The 20,644-nt window shown below is 35.2% G+C and overlaps 1 protein-coding gene across 1 annotated transcript in view; it reads right to left on the reverse strand.

Moving 5' to 3' along the window:
* Robo2 (roundabout guidance receptor 2) overlaps positions 1-15,756 on the reverse strand; it is a 1,450,478-nt gene extending 1,434,722 nt beyond the window's left edge. The window contains exon 1 of the mRNA XM_070030464.1: positions 15,572-15,756. The gene's annotated coding sequence lies outside the window, so the exon portion shown is untranslated. The remainder of the gene's footprint in view (positions 1-15,571) is intronic.
* Positions 15,757-20,644: the final 4,888 nt, after the last annotated feature.

Here is a 20,644-nt window from a genome sequence, read left to right on the forward strand (position 1 = left end):
TATTTGTCTTATTAAATAGTCTCCCTCTACTCCCCCCCATTCCTCTAAGCCACTCCTCTGCAGGACTTACAATCTTAGTACACAGCAGTAATATCACCTGCTCAGGTTGTTTTCAACTTGGTATTTAGTATCTTCAACGTCTAGTCTCATTTGAATTTCATAATTAAGCAAATCTCCCAGTCGAGGGAATCATAAGGTAGTGTCTGCCCCTGGAATTCTGTGTCATGCACAGAAACACATTTGGGAACACAATTAACTTTTATGTTCAGAAGCCAGATGCATTTGATGGCTTGCATGCTGAGGGAAACAGGTTCATTGCATAGATCACAAAAAAGCATCTGTTCCTACCTCCATTGCCAGACATCCAGCATACCCTAGCAACAAAACACTTAAGAAAAATAAAAGCTTTTCCCAATAAAAAGTTACATCAAAGCATTTTCTTAAAAAAAAATCTTTGTCAGCCCGGCGCTGGTGGCTCAGGCCTGTACTCCTACCTACCCAGGAGTCTGAGATCTGAGGATCACGGTTCAAAGCCAGCCAGGGCAGGAAAGTCCTTGAAACAATTATCCACAATAAACCATTCAAACGCTTGTGGCACTGTGGCTCAATTGGTAGAGAGCTTACCTTGAGCTGAAGAGCTAAGGGACAGCGCCCATGCCCAGAGTTCAAGCCCCATGACCAACTCCCTCCCCTCAAAAAAAAAAAAAATCTTTCTCAAGCAGTGAAACCTAGAGTACATAATACTAGATGGTAAATGATTGTTGAAATATAGTTTCTGATAAGACATCTAGACTAGTTATTACCTGCTATAAAATTAAAACAAAGTGCCATGTGTGTTTTTACTTAAAAATCTGCTTTCACACAGAAGCCTGTAGTCAGAGGTTTAAACATACATGTGAAGATATAAAGCTTTAAAAAAAACCTAATGTAAAACAGACTGCCCAATTAAGAGCATGCATTTATAATGAAGTACCTATTTGCTTTATTAGAAAATAGGAAAATTTCCCCTTGGCACAGACCGAAATTTTCTTAATAGAGACCTAGAAACACAACAAATCAAAGAAAGGTTGGACAAATGGGATTGCATAAAGTTGCAGAGCTTCTGCAGGCAAAGGACATAACTAGCAAGATCAATAGAAAGCCCACGAATTGGGAGAAGATCTTCACTAGCCATACAACGGACAAGGGTCTCATATCTAAAATATACTTGTAACTCAAAAAAATTAAATCCCCAACAACAAATCCTTAAAGAAACAACTGCACAATAAATAAGTGGGCTAAAGACTTAAAGAGAAAGTTCTCTGAAGAGGACATAAGAATGGCCAATAGACACATGAAGAAATGCTTAACATCCCTTCCCATAAAAGAAATTCAAATCAAAACTGGAAGATTCCACCTCACCCCAGTTAGAATGGCTATAATCAAGAATTCTAATAACAACAGACACTGGAGGGGATGTGGCCAGAAGGGAACTCTACAGTGTTAATTTGTTCAACCACTTTGGAAAGTAATAGGGAGGTTCCTCAGAAGACTCCACATAGAGCTCCCATATGAGCCAGCAATCCCACTTTTGGGCATTTACCTGAATGATCACAAACAAAGCAATACTAAGGCTACCAGCACTACTACGTTTATTGCAGCAATTATTTACCATAGCTAAGATATGGAATCGACCTAGATGCCCCTCAGTAGATGAATGGATCAAGAAAATGTGGTATATAATGGAATTCTATGCCTTCATCAGTATGATATATCCCCATTTGTTAAGAAATGGAAAGACTTGGAAAAAAATTATATTAAGTGAAGTAAGCCATGCCCAAAGAAACATAGGTCCCATGGTTTCCCTTACTTGCAATAACTAGTACATGTCTAGGACAAGTAGAAAAGGTCAAAAGCTATATACATTTGACCAGATAGGATGAAGTTAAGCAAAATGAACCCCAAGATAAGGACACATGTAGGTTTTTCTTGTTTCTAACGTATTTATAAAGTACCATGTGATTTTCTTTTTTCTTTTTTTTTATTGTGAAAGTACTGTACAGAGGGGTTACAATTACATGGGTAAGATAATGAGTACATTTCTTATTAAGCATTGTAGCCTCCTCCTTTGTTTCCTCTTCCCATCCCTTCCCATCTTCCCCCTGCCCCCCCCATCCTCCCCGCTCCTCCTCCCCCACCAAAGTTGTAAAGTTCGTTTTCGACATAACGACTTGTACATCTCATTGTTGCAATGGGTCCACCTGTATCCCTATTTAAACGTTTGTTTCTCCCCTTCCCCTCCACAAATTATACCGACATCAAATACAGTGAAAGCAGTGAAAGTGGGGGACCATGTGATTTTCTTGTTGTTTTGTATGTCCCTCCCCCATGGTATAACCCCTTTTTTCACTGTATTTGATGTTGGTATAATTTGTGGAGGGGAAGGGAAAAAACAAAATGTTTAAATAGGGATACAGGTGGACCCATTGCTACAATGAGATATACAAGACACTATGCTTTAGAATTTGGGGGGGGGGAGTTGTAGAGGTGGGAGGGAAGAAGGGAAGAGAGGGTAGCAGAAAAACAAAGGAGGAGGCAACAATGCTTGATAAGAAATGTACTCATTACCTTGCTCATTTAACTGTAACCCCTCTGTATAGTATTTCACAATGAAAGATTATTTAAAAAAAAAGAAAATAGGAAAATTTATGAAATAGTCTACTCTTATGTGTATATCTATGACATAATATTTAGAAAAATAGATATCATTTCAAAAATCAAACCTAGGTCCTTAATTAATGAATATTAATCATTAATCATATAAATCATATTAAACATTAATACTTTCAGAGAAAATCATTGTTGTCAGAGAATATAACTAGTTTATATGCATCTCTTTATAACATAAATACTTTATGGTTTTTTGAACATTAATATTACCATGTGATATTTGTCTGTATCAATTTTTACATTTCATTGAAAAACAAAAATTGTCATGTACCAATTAGTAAATAGTTATGTGTTTATTCATGTTCATTAAGTACTTTGCTCTTTTTTTTATTGATGTTTACTTTGTGAATTTCATTGTAAAGGTGATGCATTCTCAATTCAGGTCAGGTAATGAGCACATTTCCTTTTGAACAGGGTTATCCTTCCCTCATTCTCTCCCACTTTTCCCACTCCCAACCTCACTCCACCCCAAGTTGTATTGTTGGTTTTAAGTTGGACTAAAAATTGTTTTTTCAAATATCAAATATGTTAAGTGACACATATTTCATTTGCTTTTAGGCCTATCCATAGTATCATGTGAATGTCAAAAGTTTTTCTTTTTTTTTGTTTTTTTGCTAGTCGTGGGGACTGAACTCTGGGCCTGGGTGCTGTCCCTCAGCTCTTCAGCTCAAGGCTAGCGCTCTACCACTTGAGCCACAGTGCCACTTCTAGCTTTTTCTGTTTTATATGGTGCTAAGGAATCGAATCCAGGGCCTCATTCATGCAAGGCAAGCACTCTACCACTGAGCCACCTTCCCAGCCCTGAATGTCAAAAGTTTTAATCTTCTGTTTGGTTGATTGTTTAGTTTCTGTGGTTTTATTTATTTTTTAGTATGTTATGTAACCACAGTGTTCTAACTCACAATCCTTCCTAACTACAGGTTTATAGGCATATATCACCAATCCTCACAAAAGTTTTGCATTTGAAAACATTTCATTCATAAATATTATTTCTTAATCATATCTTCATTTGGGGGAATTAAACTTTGAAAAGTTAAGTTTTCCCTAATATTTCAAGTGACACTTGCAAATGTTTATTATTATTATTGTTATTATTATTATTATTTTGCTAGTCCTGGGGCTTGAACTCAGAGCCTGCTTGCTGTCCCTGAGTCTCTTTGTGCTCAAGGCTAGCACTCTACCACTTGAACCACAGTGCCACTTCTAGCTTTTTCTGAGCAGTTAGGTGGAAGTAAGAGTCATTCAGACCTTCCTTCCCTGGATTGCTTCAAACCCCAATCCTCAAATTATAGCATCCTGAATAGCTAGAATTACATGTGTGAGCCACTGGTGCCCAGCTGGTTCATTATTTTATCAAATGCTGAGATGCTTATACATGTTCTAGTATTAAAATTTATAAATCATACATTATCATTATTTGCAATTATAAAACATAGTTAATTATTTGAATACTGTTTTATGACCACTTACCAACTTGAAAAACAAACTTTTTACATGTAATTTATTCAAGTTATGTAATATGATATTATGTAAATTTAAGCAGCCATGACTACTTCCCTATCACACTCCATAGAATGATGGATGGAAGAATTGCTCCCTTACAGTTTTGAAGTATTTCAGCTTGAACAACAGTACCGCACATTTACGTTCAAGAGAAAGGACAGAATTTTATGTTCATTCATATTTTCACAAAATATTGAATCAGGGACTAACTATTCATAACACATACTTAATGATTAATTGAATTGTTTATTACCAGTTTCAGTGATGCTGTTATATTCTGATTATTTTTGACTGCCTGTTCTCTGTGTAGGATAAAACACAAAGTTTGGCACCTACTGTGTACACACAGGATCAGCATCATTGATGTTAGATGATTCTAACGGTCCACTCACAGTGAAAATAACAACAGAAAGGCATAAATATGAGGCAATAAGATGTTAGATGTGCAAAGCAAATCATCAAATTAAAATTTTTCCTTTCAGTGGCTGTTGATAAATTTACAGATATTGAAATGAAATAAAAATGTTTCATATAATGCATGAATACAAATCTTGCTATATATATGTGCATACATATTATAGTGTATATCTATGATAAATAAGAGGCAAATCTAAAACTCAACTTCCATCAGATTAAGTAAACAAAATTATTATAAGTAACTAATAAAAGAGTATTTCCAGAATTAAAGATAGCATCCATTTTATAATTATAACACCAATATGTACATATGTATTTATAACACCTATATGTATAATATGCAAATACATACAATAAATAGAATTTTCTGTGTTCAAAACTGAATTCCAAGGGCTTTAAGTAATATCTTTCACTTTTACTTCCTCATTTTATGGATATTTTATTGGAATTTTATAACTAAATATTGGAATTTTATAACTAATTATATACTCTAAGAAGCACTTCAAAATTAATCTTCTGGCTAGAACTCTAAGATCAATTTTTCTGAATATGTACATGTATAAATGCATACTTAAAAAGATGCTAGTTAAGCCGGGCGCCGCTGGCTCACACTGGCTCAGGAGGCTGAGATCTGAGGATCACGGTTCAAAGCCAGCCGGGGCAGGAAAGACCGTGAGACTCCTATCTCCAATAAACCACTAGAAAACAGGAAGTGGCGCTGTAGCTCAAGTGGTAGAGCGCTCGTCTTGAGCTGAAGAGCTGAGGGACAGCGCCCAGGCCCAGAGTTCAAGCCCCATGACCGACAAAAAAAAAAAAAAAGATGCTAGTTATATGCATATATGCATGAATATATACACATAAAACTTCAAGGCATAACTATAGAGTTGTTAGTAAAAGTAATCCTGTATATTTCTTGCTAGTAAACTTGTTGATTGGCTTTAATCTACACTGACCCATTAGAGTAAACATTGCTCATTTGATATCTCAGCACAAAAAGTAGCACTAGGTAATCTAAAATGGTGATTCAACAAATAAAAAATATTACAAAGAGATCCAAAAAGTAAATAGCAAAAATGCAACTCAAGAAAGCAAATAATTTAAGTTTATTAATGCATATGACAGACATGTAAATAAAGCATATAAAGTAAAACTTCCAAGATCAGAAAGTGACAATAATGATGCTGTATGTTGTGCATCAATCACTTCTGCAAATCTTTTTACCTATGTGCCTTAATGTCGATTGATAAACTCACTGATACTGAGAATGACAGGAGTTCTTTATAGAACAAGGGACCTGCAAAAATATTTTCAAAAGGTGGTATCTTTAATTCTGGAAATACTCTTTTATCAGTTACCTATAATGATTTGGCTTACTTACTTTGAGGGAAGCATAGTTTTAGATTTGCCTCATGATGTGTGTTAAATGCTGTGTTGACTGGAAAAGAAGCGTTCAGCAAATATAAGTTTTCAAGGAATAACAGGACAAGGCACCTTTCATTGTCACTATCTTCCTCTACAGCAGCAGCCATTCTACCCTTACATCAGCCCTCTAGCTGTGTTGTCCAAACAGGACATGGAACAGAAGCTTCACTATGTAGTTCTACAGCCTGCCATTGAATAGTGAAAAACTATGTCAAGTATCAAAAAGGCTCACATTACAATTCAGAGTTCATAATACTTAAAACAAAACTGTAAGAAGAAAATTGCTTTAAAATGCTACAAACTCAACACATGAGCTACATTCAGATTCAATAACCATTCAAAACTATATTATCCTATATTCTAAGTTTTCCACAGTTAAAACTATTAACTGTTAAATTGCCTTGACTAATTATTACACAACAAAACACTTTAATAGTTTTTATTGTCCTTCTGCTATTCTGGTTTTATAGAATCCTTGTGGTTTTTAATTAGTTAACACACTTGAAGAAAGACTCGACAGCTGTTTATAGGAAAGTTACTATTTCCTCTTATAAATTTTATGACAAAAATATTTAATACATCTTGTCACTTTAGTAGAGAAAAGAATTAAATCTAGCTACTCAGGAGGCTGAGAACCGAGGGATGCATTTCGAACTAGCCATGACAGGAAAAATCCATGAGACGTTATGTCCAATTAACCACTGAGAGGCTGGAAGTAGAGCTATGGCTCAGGTGGGTAGAGTCCTAGCCTTGATCAAAATACTAAGAGGCATCAGCCATGAATTCAACCCCAATACTAGCAGAGATAGATACAAAAATAATATTACTCAAGCCTAGTGTGATGGATAATAAGCTTCTCTACTGAGACAGTTGGCTGCTTGAGCAACAAGAGGAGGAAACCGAGCAGCCTCATACCCACACTGAGACATGTCCACACGCACTCTCTTCCGCAGCCAAAGTTAACGCCATATGTCCTCAGTGATGTGGGTGGGCAAGAGTAACAGTTGGCTTGCTGAAGAAGGCCATATGTACAGACAGCCTATCAAACCATCCCTCTTACTTATGGTTGCTGAAAACTCAGTTGAAGTGTTTGTGCTTTAGAATAGCATGGGTAGAAGAGGACATGCTTCCTCATGAGTAGGAAAAGGCCATTTATTAACAGGTGCTGTACTCGACCTGGGACAGGAAACTATGCATGTAAGATTGTTCTTATGAGTGACTTTAACATCAATAGAGTTCCTTAACTCAATATCACCCTCCTTCACTCTTATCCCTTCTACTAAGGGATTTCTGTCTCAAAAATAACTATCCATAATCATCCTTGTTTAATTTTATCATATATCAACCTCAACTTGCTTGATACGCATAAACTTATACTATTTCTGTGATATTAAAAATATCAGAAGATGGTTGGGGATGAAGTACAGTAGAAAACCAGCCATGCATATGCAGAGGGCCTGACTAAAAGTCACTAACAACAACAACAACAATTTAAGAGTTTTCAATTCAAATTATTGAGAGAGGAGGTAGCAATAAGGCAGACCCACATTCTTCACACCTCTATTACAAGACAAAAGGACAAAAAGATGGTGGGTATTTTTTTGTGATTATACAGTATACACTATTGTTTCTCAGCTTTCCTGTTGAATTTCTGCAACTGCACACATTGTTAAATGGTTGTGTTGATTATAAAATGTATTATCCTAAGGTCAGTGGCAATACTATGATCAGATAAGATAATTTACTTCACTTTTAATTGCTTCTTTTTGACAAATGAGGAAGCTTTTAAGGAAGGGCATTGCCCCCTGTACAACAAACAGTAAAGCATGGCACATTCATTTCCAATATCATTTTAAGAAAAATGAAGGACGAATCTGTGAGACAGTCAGAATTCATTTGCATGCAATTAATTCAGATGGGACATTTCAAGTTATCTTTAGGAAAAGAGTATAGGAGGAAAAATAAATCCATCTTGTAAATAGCTCCCTGGGATCACAGCAAGATTTGAAAAGCCAACATGGTTATCATTACATTTAGGATCCCAAATCATATCTATAAATCATAAGATAAAATATTCCGAGTGAACATTTATGTAGTGCAACAATTATAAAGCAGCAACATACAATTTATGTTCTATAAAGTTTAAATAAGAAAAAGAAATAGCTTTCTTCCTAAATAGACTAGGGTATATAAACAAGAGTGAGAACTATTCTAATCTTATAAATAAGGTTTTTATAAGCTCAGTTATGAAGATACTATTCTACGTTCACTTAAAATTAATAATCTGGCCAGGCGCCAGTGGCTTGGTTCAAAGCCAGCTCAGGCAGGAAAGTCCGTGAGACTCTTATCTCCAATAAACCACTAGAAAACTGGAAGTGGCGCTGTAGCTCAAGCAGTACAGTGCTTAGCTTGAGCTAAAGAGCGCAGGGACAGCGACCTAGCCCAGAGTTCAAGCCCCACGACCGACCAAAAAAAAAAAAAAAAAACTAATAATCTGGATGCTACCTTTGATGCATCAAGGTTTAATTAATATTTATGCTTGTTATACAGATACTTTTAGTTAAACTTATTACAAGTATATTTGATACTTAAAGGCACTTAATTGGTAATCATCTATTGTCAATCAGAAAACTTTTTTTATCATTACATTCTACTGGACCTAAAACTAGTGTTATTCACAAAGACATTTTCAGTGATCAGCCAATCAATTCATTTCAGCAACCCAATACCCCAAAATATAATTATTATCTATAGTAGGCTGAATAATTTCTACCAAATATACTCTGTTTCGAGTCTTTAGAACTTATGAATCTAGTGCAATCATAGGAACTTTATCGATATGAATAAACTAAGGGTTCTGAAGATGGTTTGACTCCCCTGGGTTTTTCAAGTGGCTGTAATAGAATCACAAAAGTCCTAAAAGAGGTTCAAAGGAACATGCAAAGAGAAAGAACTTTGAAAATGGAGGAGATAATCAAAACCCAACAAAACACTGATGTACTACTAGCACCAGAATAAGGCACAAACATTCTCTCCTCAGTACCTTAACTTTAGCCTAGTGAGTATGAATTTGCATTTTATGTAAAACAATAAGACAGTAAATATTTTGTCTCAAGCTATTACATTGGTATCAGCTGTTATTGCAGCAATACAAAGCTATATATAAATAAAGTGTAGTTAAGAAATTCTAGAAAAATAAATGGTGGGATAATCAAAATAACAAGACTTATCTTAGGAAGAGCAGTATATGTCATTTTCTTACCCTGTGTTCTGATATATTCACATTTTCATCATTATCACCTAGTCAATATGATATGACTAGTGTATACAACCTAGACATAAACCATTTCTGTTTTATCTCTTCTATAATCCAATTGACTTTTCCCTAGAGCAACTATGTGTCTGAATCCTCTTTTTAAACTAAATATTGCATTCTAGTCAAGTGCTGGTGGTTCAGGAATGTAATCTGAGATAGTAGGAGGCTTGGATATGAGCAGCACTTTTCTTCACCAGCCTGGGTAGGAAAGTCCCTGAGACTCTTTTTCTTCAATTAAACAACCCAAAACTAGAAGTGAAGCTGTGGTTCAAAGTAGTAAAGTAATAGCCTGGAGCAAAAGAAGCTTAGAGAGAGTGCTCAGGGCCTGAGTCCAAGCCCTATGACCAATAAAAAAAAGTTGCATCTAGAATTAAAACCCAGTAAGCTAGATAATACTTCAGAGATACAAAACTGATGCTTACGAATACAATAAGCAGTGAATTTGGAGTGCCTACTCAGTCAACAGAGTCAATCTTAAGGACTTACAAAGGATTAATGTCCAAAAATTATACAGCTTTGCCTACTGATAAATATATATCATTGCTTGACTCCCCATTGCCTTTATGTTAAGTAGATAAATCCATGGTGACATTGATTAAGAGATACTGCTTTTAAAAAGGAAACTCCTCTGTACAGCTACTTAAAGATTAATCATCATCATCATCATCATCATCATCATCATCATCATATTAGTGAGAATAATAAAATCCAGAAATAAATTATATCACTACAAAAGAAAACTGACAGGTGAATGTGACCAGGTATTTCAAATGTGTATATGAAAGATAACAATAAAAACGCTTCTTTTCAGCTAATATATGCTAATAAAATGTATCAGAAAAAGAAATAAATTTGAGGCGGTTATCTATCTTCTAATTTAATAAGTTGATCAATAAAATAATATTTCAGAAAAATATGGGTTGGGTGGCTCAGTAGAATACATGCCTAGAAAATATAAGGTCCTAAGTCCAAAGATAGTACTATAATAATAAAAAGAAAATTATGGAAGCACAAAAATCTTAGGTGGAGGTTGTAGGAGTGGCTAGGATGGTAAAACACCAGCCTATCAAAGAATGAGTGAAGGCATCAGGTATTGAGTTCAAGTCCTGATCCTGGACCGAAAAGGAGAAGAAATTCTAATGTAAATGCTGACAGAACAGGACAAGCATTTGAGAGGAGAGAGTGCTTTGTGACAAAAGAATATTCCCTTTTTTAAAAAACAAAAGTTGTTCTATAACCAGTCCCGCTTCTTTTCACTTGTTTAAAGGGGACTATTATGACATCATTCTACTTGTTTGTAGTCTGATGACTACAGAACATTAGACAGGAAAGGCAGAGATGGAAGGGAACGTGAAGTTTAAGGCTGATAATGAATTTGAGAAGTAAAATAACATGTGGTAAATTTATCTGTGCATGAGATGGCAAGGAAAATACTACTGGAGAACTACCATGTGCTGATCCTCTTGGCCACACAATTCTAGCCATTCTCTTTAATATACTGACATTTGATATAAAAGCATTAGAGCATAAGAAGTCATTAGTTCCAAATAAGGTTAATAAAGGGGATCTTGGTCAAATTCACAAGCTAATAAAAGATACAAGAGTGAATATATCTGTAAAGTAGTGGTTTAGCCCTAACAATACCTGACACTACTCTAAAAACCAAAACTTGAGGTGATAATTTGAATTTTTTCTCAAATATAATTATTCTGCCTATCCCCATTTGATAAAATAAGCAGATAAGACTAAGAGAGTTTACATCATTTGTTTCAAGCTCATAAAGCTAGCAAGAGACTATTTCAGTCTCAGGTCTTCATCATAGAAGACAAATACAAGGGGGGGAAGGAGGGAAGGAGAAGGATTGGGATTGAGGGGGTGGGGGGAGGCTGGGAAGAGATGTGAAGGGTAAACAAAGGAGGAGGCTGCAATGCTTGGTAAGAAATGTACGCATTATCCTGCCCATGTAATTGTAACTCCTCTGTACAGTATGTTCACAAATAAAATTAAATTAAATTAAAAAAAAAAGAAAAAAGGAAAAAAAAGAAGACAAATACAAATTATTTCCACAATTAGCTAAGATAATCCTTGTTAAACAGGATGTCAATACCTAGTATCCAATGAATATATTTTATCCATATTCTAATTCAGTTTGAGAATTCTGAACTTCTTGACTTTTCTTTTGCAATTTCACTGCTCATTCTGCTCACAGTTCTCTAAGGAAAAGTTCAACATATGTATCTGTTTTGGTTGCAAATTTTGAAGCTGAAGTAAGGCACAATTCGTCATAATAATCTGCTAAATTTGTTTTCAAAGGCGATAGAAAATAAATCTTTTAGGCAGTTAAGAAAAGATTGGATTGTTCATTCCTATATTCACAACATAAATTGAATATGATATGAAAGTATAATTCTATAAGTCTTCTATATTTACATATTATTTAAATTTGTAATATTTATGATATAGATATATATCCTTAATGACTTTGGCAATACAGCATGAATGATGTGTATCAGAGTTTCCATTCAGTGTCAACTGTTTTTCATTTCTATATAGTGCTGCCATTTTAAAAATTAAACACTTGTGAAAGATGCATAGTTCACTCTCCAGCAACACACTCACAAAAGAATCAAAACCTATTAATGTAAACATTATAGTTCCCAAACCTTATATTCATGTAAATATTACAGTTTCTATATTTTAGGAATTAAAATGTGTTTGCTCTAAGTTTTCATTCATTGAAACAAGTTCAGTGATTCCCTATTTTCTTCACTTTTCACATATTTGCTTTGCATGAAATCTTTTCCACAAAGAGGGACAAGTAAAGAATGTTATTCGATTATCTTGGTATGGCATGTCTCACCTTATTTTCTCAGATCAGTATGAGCAACTTAGTAAATATAGCACTTATTTGAATGAAAAGTCCAAGATCTTATGTCTTTTATGCAAGGAAGAAGAGTATAATGAGTTTTATATATGTGAAAGAAAGAAATTACTTTCATATCCACACTTCTCATACTTCACTATTTTCATTCAAGTCAGACAATAATTGGAATGGCAAGAATTGATTGTTTCCAAAGTTTTTCTTGAGCCACCTGAATTGTCATAGCTGTCCACAAATGTACTCAAAAATTTTACCTACTAGTGTCTTTGGTCCCTGGAATTGTGCTTAATCAACAAGAGACCAGACCAGTTCCCTCACTCATTACTTGGAGTTACTCTGTTGTCCATTCTGTATTGTCTCTCATAGTTCCCTAACAACTGTTTACCAAGATGCTCATCTTATTTCCAACTCTATTTAGCACAGAGACCACTAGAAGTTGATTACCTATTTTACTTCAATAAATATGTAAAATGTTCTCACTCAGGTCTATATGTAGATATATACATATATATACCTTTATATATAAATATTTATATACAAATATGTATACACATATATAAAGGGCTCTATTTTCTTGAGAATAAAATGATATATCTCCTGGTTTTGACCCTTTATTTCTTTTATTTGCCCTAGTTTACCTTATCACCATCTGGAAGAATGAGAAGAGAAATAAAGCTTTGTTCATCACTCAAGAAAATCTTCTCTTTCAGAAATGTTGAAATGAGTAATATCATACACACACACACACACACACACACACACACACACACACACACACACACACATCCAAACACTACTTGAGGTATTATACAAGATCTGGGACAAGAAGAGATTTCAATATTCCAGAAAATTGTCTTAAGTCATCTCTTCAATGTCAAGATCTGAACGGAACAGGTCATGTGCCCAGTAGCCACAGAACCAATTATTCTGAGACTATCTGAGTTATAAGTATACAAGAAAAGTTAAACTCTGATGTATAGTTATAAACAAATATTTATATCACAAATGTAACTGACTTTTATGTATGTAACATGAAAAAATAGTTTCAAACAGTTTCATAGAAGTTCTATAATTCGTATTTATAACTGTTGATCTTCTTTCACAGGAATAAGGTATTTATTAAATGTACACCCATACACACACAACCTCATGTACTTTGGTTCTTTTTGAAACTGAAGGATTCCTAAAGAGTCTACATGTAGCAGATTATATTTCCCTCTTAATAATGATGGGAAAAAAACAGAGTTAAATGATACAGTGATATTTTTATCTGAGAGCTACAATGAGTTTATATATCAAATTCATCCACATCAAAGGCAAAAATGACCACAAATTTTTATGAACATGGTCACATATTAAAGGATAAAATAAAATTCAGTTTCTAACTCTCCTCATCTCATAATTCCTCATTTGTCATCCATCTCATTTGTCAGTGGTGTCAAGGAATCTGGCATTTTACTCTCAAGGAAAGTTTTATATGTATATCAAGTTCACACTAAGTTGTTTGAAAATGTGCCTAAAGTATGGCTGCATTCTTGATTATAAGCACACATTATTTCCATATATATTCTAAATAAATATGAAAAGACTACTTTTCAGTTTACTTTTATCAAAGGTGACACCTGTTACATTTTAGGAGTTTAAAAATTTTTTGGAGGTAAGAAGTATATGAATATGAAAATACTTGAAAATATATATTAAAATGTATTGTCTACAAAATAGGAAAATAACAAGGAATATTGAAATGTTTTATGTGACATATTTACATATCATTTTTCCAGTCATCTTAACTAAATACAGCTTTGCACTTGTGTGAGGAAGAAATTAAACTTAAAATTAAATAGCACAGGTCAAAAATTATGATGTATAACAATAATTATTGATACTCAGAATGATTAATCCCTCTGTGTCACATCCTTTTTTTTGCAAAATACAAGTGATACTCCTGTTTTTTCAAATGTGTTTTATAAATTAGGGAACAAAGATATGTGAAAAATCTTGGGTTCAAATGCACACTCAAGTAGTATTTAAATCCAAATTATCCAAATTGGTGTGAAAGGGGAAAAAAGCGAGACCATTGTAATTTATTGCTAATACCCAAGGTGCCTAAATCAATTAAAAAACCCATCAATGTAAAATGATTAACCCTAACAGAAAGCTTAAAAAATAAATGACAGATATTTAATTTTCACCCCCACTTTGGGATTCTGATATTAACTTTCTAAACTACTAACTCATGCTAACCCATCTGAATAGTGTACAAATTCTACTGATAAGGACCCTGCAAAGTCCATTTTGCAATCATCAAATTCAAAACACAGACTCCAATCACCTAAATGTAAAACAGTATGCAAACTCTCAATACTGTCATGACCATAAATTAGGGTTACTAGTAAGAGGACAATTATGTACACCAAATTAACTTGTACACATCTAAAGTATATTGACCGCCTCATTCCCAAACCTGTACCACCACACACATGTATACATAGATTAGCTGTAATCAAAGCAAATTAAAAGACAAAACCAAACCAAAACCAAGATCTACAGGAATTGTCCAGAATTTCATTCCCAAGATTTGCCTATCAATTTCTTTCCCTGCTATCCTTCTATGAAAATAAAGTTACCTTCTTCTTAGTGGAAGCCCTTCACTTTTCTCTTAATTTATAGAATCTTCAAAAGGAGAAAACTACTCTCCATACATCCACTTAAAAGTTGGGTTGTTAAAGAAATCCAAAAAGGTACCAATTTTGGAACAAAGGATAAAGAGGAGATGAAGTGAATCAATATGGCTTTTAAGCTAAATTGCCATGGCATTTTGAAATCTCTTTAGAGAGCCTGGAGTTCCCTTTAATCAGCTTGAAGAAGGTTCAGAGCAAAGGAACTGAGTTACCCAGAGGGTGAGAATACTGTGAGCCAAAAGGGCAAACATTGCTGTTCCCTTCCACACCTGCTTACACTTTCTCCTTCCATACCTTTCCAATCCTTTGGCTTGGCTGGGAAACGTGGACATGAATAGCTGGAGGTGAAATTGTCTTAAAAGCTTATACATAAACACATATGTAGAATTCCTGCCTTGCAGGGAATTTCCTACAACCCAGTCCCTTCAGTGGAATTCCAGCCAATTTCTCCACCCTGCTGTGACGCTCCCTAAACCCACCACCCACCCATCCCTCTACCCCCAGCTCCTGCAGCCACCTCCAAAACCAAGTCCACCCATGACTTTGGAAGAAGGGCCAGCCAACAGTGCTTTGGAAGCCGAATAACCTCCCAGCTCCACACCTGCAGTTCCAGACCCCTCAGAAAACCTCTGCTCAACTCACCTGGAGTCAGGTCTACTTGGCAGCCTCTGTGCAGAGGGACGGATAAGCAGCTCTGGCCAGCTCAGCAGCAGCGTCCCTCTGAACGAGGAGGGCAATGCAACGGAACAACTACCCCCAAACCTGCTGCTCTGGCTGCTCCCAGATTTCTTCTACTCTTTGCCCGGAGCTTTCCTCTGGTCTCTCTTATCCTCTGCCACCCCCATCTGCTGGCTAAACCCCTCTCCCAGCTGAGGCTGGTAGAGCAGCTTTGCTCCCGCCTCCCTCCTTTAAGCTTCTGGGAGCTGTCCGTGGTGCTGCTACAGAGGAGGCTCAGGCTCCACCCTGGCAGGGGTTGCACACGCCCCCCCCCTCCCCCGCCACACTGGAGTTCCCCGTAGCAGAGATGTAGCAATGCTTGTTGCAGTTTCCGGAGAAGTGGGCTGGGGGCGGCGATCAGTTGTACTCCTCTGGAGCATTTAACACTCCCTCGACCATATTCGTGACTGATCGGCTCTGTCACAATAAACAATTTCCTCAAACTTCTACCAGAACACCTCCAGTCATTTTCAACTACCAAAAAAGTCAACGAGGGGGTGGCCACTTACCAAAAATTAACGGTATTTTCTTAATGGAGACACTAAGTTTGCTAGAATCTAAGGATGAAAAACTCAAGGATTGAGTGTACTTAAGAATGTAACTCAAAGCAGAAATCTTCTAATTATGACAATGCAAATTTTAAGGGAAGGAAATTCATACTTACTGAGTGCCAAGCTCTTTGTCTGAGGTTTTTTTCCAGTTATTTTTTAATCACAATTCTGTGAAGGATTTCTAGCATCTGCATTTTAAGAATTAGAGACTGAGCCGGGCGCTGGTGGCTCACGCCTGTAATCCTAGCTACTCAGGAGGCTGAGATCTGAGAATCGCGGTTCAAAGCCAGCCCGGGCAGGAGAGACCGTGAGACTCTTATCTCCAATAAACCACCAGAAAACCGGAAGTGGCGCTGTAGCTCAAGTGGTTGAGCGCTCGCCTTGAGCTGAAGAGCTGAGGGACAGCGCTCAGGCCCAGAGTTCAAGGCCCATGACCGACAAAAAAAAAAAAAAAAAAGAATTAGAGACTGAACCACTGGCTCAAAGTCAAAAGAGACTCGGAGTTTCTGGGCTACATAAATAACATCTGTTAATCTCAAAGTTACATTCTGTGTATAATATATAGCATATAATATATACAGCATCTTAGAGTATACTGTTTAATTCGCCAATAAACGTAATAGAAATAGCAACAAATATACATCAAGAGACTAGAAAGTAGCTAGTATCATAGTCAGGTTTATGATAACAAATCATACCAAATAGCATTATTTCAAGTGTATGCTAAGCATAAAGATTATTTATAAAGGAAAATCCATCATTAGAAATGATGAAAGGCAAATTATATTCAAAATGTTTAGCAGAAATGTCCAGCTAAATGTGAGTTGAAGTTGTTATTCTAATGAGGCCAAATAGACATTTTCAAAGCAGCCCGTAATGCACATCATTTTTAGAAAAGACTTAGCAAGCAAACACAATAATTTCTTCTTTCAAAAACACGATTAGTAATTTATTATTAATCATTGTTATTATTACTAGTCATTATTGTGATTTGAGACTATTTTTATAATTGAAGGCCTAATCTTTGCAAAACAGGAGTTCTACCACTTGAGCCATTCCTTAAACCATTTTGCTTTAGATTTTGTTAATGTAAGGTCCTTCATTTTAGTCTAGGGAGGACAAAAACACTTGACACCCACATAACCAACCACATGCCTCCAAATCAAGCTATTTGGTTGAGCTGGAGTGCTGCCTAACTTCTCTCCTGAGAACTGCCTTGAAAGTGCAGCCCTCCTCATCTCCACCTCCTGAGTAGCTGGAATTAATTAACAGTAAATGAAGAAATCAATAGTTAAGTTCAACTAACTCCACAGGAAAATTTACTACCTGCCTATTAACCTTCCAACATATTAAGTAGCATTAGAAGTTGTATTTACTTAAACTTATAGGAACAATGGGCATTTATTAAAGGCACTATATTAATTGGCTTACTTTACTAAATGCCAGAATATATTTCTTGGGCAAAAGAATTTCCTCCATAGTCTAAAATATTGTAACATGGGTTATAATTTTTACTTTGTAGAGGTAGAAGACTTAAAGCAGGAAGTATATGGGTAGATTCACTATAAATCTATTCAAATCATTCTATGCTTAGCTCTAAAAACATTGTCAAGGTAGGTTTCATTTTTCGATATTTACACACAACAGTGAGTTTAAAACATAGCTCCTAGCCAAGTGCCAGTGACTCATGCCTCTAATCCTAGCTACTCAGGAGGCTGATATCTGAGGATTGCGGTTCAAAGCCAGCCCAGTCAGGAATGTCTGTGAAACTCTTATCCCCAATAAATCACCAGAAAACTAGAAGTGGCACTGTGGCTCAAGTGGTAGAGCAGTAGCCTTGAGCTGAAGAGCTCAGGGACAGTTCCCAAGGCGAGTTCAAGTCCCATGACTGACTGAAAAAAACAACAACAACAACAATACATAGCTCCTTATTCCAAAGAGGTAGGTGAGGTTTTTTTGATTTTTGATTTTTGTTTTTTGTTTTTTTCATTCATGGGACCTGAACTCTGGGCCTGGGCACTGTCCCTCAGCCCTTCAGCTCAAGGCTAGCACTCTACCACTTGAGCCACAGTGCCACTTCCCGCTTTTTCTGCTTATGTGGTGTGAGGAATCGAACCCAGGGCCTCATGCATGAGAGGAGGTGAGTTTAAAGGACTTCCATTAATCTCAACCATTAATTACCTACTTACGTATAAATTTTTATAAACTATTACAAAGAATAAAGATATAAGTAAGTGTACTTTGAATTATTAGTATGATTGCTATTCAACAAAAAGATAATGAAAAATTATATTTACTCTTACCTCAAATAGTTACTGATTCTATCACAAAAGCATGATATATACCCCTCAATGCTCAGTGTACTTGGAATTACAAATGCTTCTCTGATTTGCCTGGACAATGGAAGTTGTTTCAACTTGGAATATTAATATTCTATTTGTTTCCTGTTTGCAATGTTTCTCCTCAAGATTTTAGTTTTGTGCACATAAAATTATTCCTAGTTTTTAGAGGTTGTTAGTAGGATTGTAAATTAGTACAGTCAGTATAGAAAACAGCATGAAGATTTCTCAAAAAACTAAAACTATGATCCCACTCTATGATCCTACTAAACAACTCTCCGGAATATGCCCAATGGAATTTTAGTCATCATACTATAAAGGTATCTGTACATTGAAGTTTATTGTAGCCCTGTTCACAATAGTCAGGTTATCAAATTAACCTGGATTCCTATCAGCAAGTAAATAGCTGAAGAAAATTCCATTTTTAGGCACATAGAATTTTATTCAGCTATGGAGAAGAAAAAAAAAAGATCATTTACAGAAAAATAGATAAAAGCGGACAATGTTATGTTACATGAGACAACCTAGACTCACAAATAAAATATTTCATAAAGTCTCATATTCAGAGTCTGGTTATTATTTTCTTTTTTAGAAATAAACAGAAAACTAGGAAACTACATGTTAACAGCAATAGGACTTGCAGGAGATGAGGAAGATGGATATAAGAGGAAAAGGGGGTGGTAAATATGATCAATCAAAGTGCTTTATGTACATAACAATACATGAAAAAGTTCTGTTGAAGCCCCGTAAAATGTACAAAGAAGTGTCCTGAAAATTAACAATGTAAAAATGATGAAAAATAAAGTGTTCTATGTAGATAATACTTCTCAATCTAAGTTTTTCTTATTTTGGCAAAAAATCCCTAACTTTCAATATAAACTTTTAAGAATACTCATTTTATCCCTTCAATTGATCTATTGAAGCCCAAAGGAGTGATATTTTTACCTGTGAATTTTATGTTTTTCTGCATTATTATTCTAAAGGCCAGACTGAAGAACAAGCCTTTTACTAAACTTCATTTGTTCATTGTTTCATTTATTGAAATATTTGTCCATGATATTTTTCTAATCCATTATGGCAAAATGGCACATCCCATGGTACAAAACCTTGATATAATACTTGCCTGAATAGAGTTTACATCACAATTGTAGAGAGTAATGAATAACCTGATTTTTTTGTAATTATTGAAACTGCATATATTTTTTATAAAGAAAAGAAAAGTCTGTCTGGATTCTTTAGCTAAGGCCACAACATGAAAGCAAAGGAACTGCTTGCCTGAAAACATTAGAAGCTACTCTCCAGAGGATTTCTCTGTTGAAATAGTACATCTCATTATGCAAATAATGAGAAAAATTAGTAACTGTGCAAATAAAAGCACACATGCATTTTTGTGGTTTCTGACCTTTTAGCTTCTTCAAAGGCAAAACCACAACCCTTTCAACACTGCACAGTATTAATCTTGCATAAAGTATAACACTGTCACATGCATTATTGTATTTTTATATAAAGTGATTTTAATTTTATGTTAGACTAATGGTTTTTCTAGTGAAAATACTTTGCAACTTATGATGGTCCAGTGAAGTTGAGCTTACACTGTACCATCCATATGCTCACATTCATTTTTTGAAGGCTGTTTGTTGTTATTTAAGCCTGAAAATATTTTCTTGTCTCCATTTTAGTTTACATTGAAAAACAGAAGATAAGAAAGCAAGGACCAAAGTTGATTGTAGAAATATCTCTGAGATAATTATCATTTCATATCTAGCACCACTTGAAATATTAGGAAAGGAATTGAGAGCCAGTCTCTGGGTGATTGAGGTAACCTATATTTGATCAATTTTATGACCAGCCTCACCTCCTAAAACGGCATTGAGTTTTAGATGTCAATTTGGTGGTATATATTTATTGATGAAGTGAAGTTTGGAAGAGAATTGTAACAAATAATGATCAGTGGGAGAAAATGATAGAAACAAAGAAGATTCTAAAAGATCTATTCTCAACATCTTAAAATTTGTTACACATACATATTTAATTCATCATCTTAAAACTTTACATAAAATGGATAACTCAAAGTAATAGCGAGTAACTCACAGAAGAATCTTTATTGA

The sequence above is a fragment of the Dipodomys merriami genome, unplaced genomic scaffold, assembly GCF_024711535.1.
Source record: "Dipodomys merriami isolate MVZ:Mamm:240054 unplaced genomic scaffold, mDipMer1.0.p SCAF_2, whole genome shotgun sequence".
Taxonomy (NCBI): domain Eukaryota; kingdom Metazoa; phylum Chordata; class Mammalia; order Rodentia; family Heteromyidae; genus Dipodomys; species Dipodomys merriami.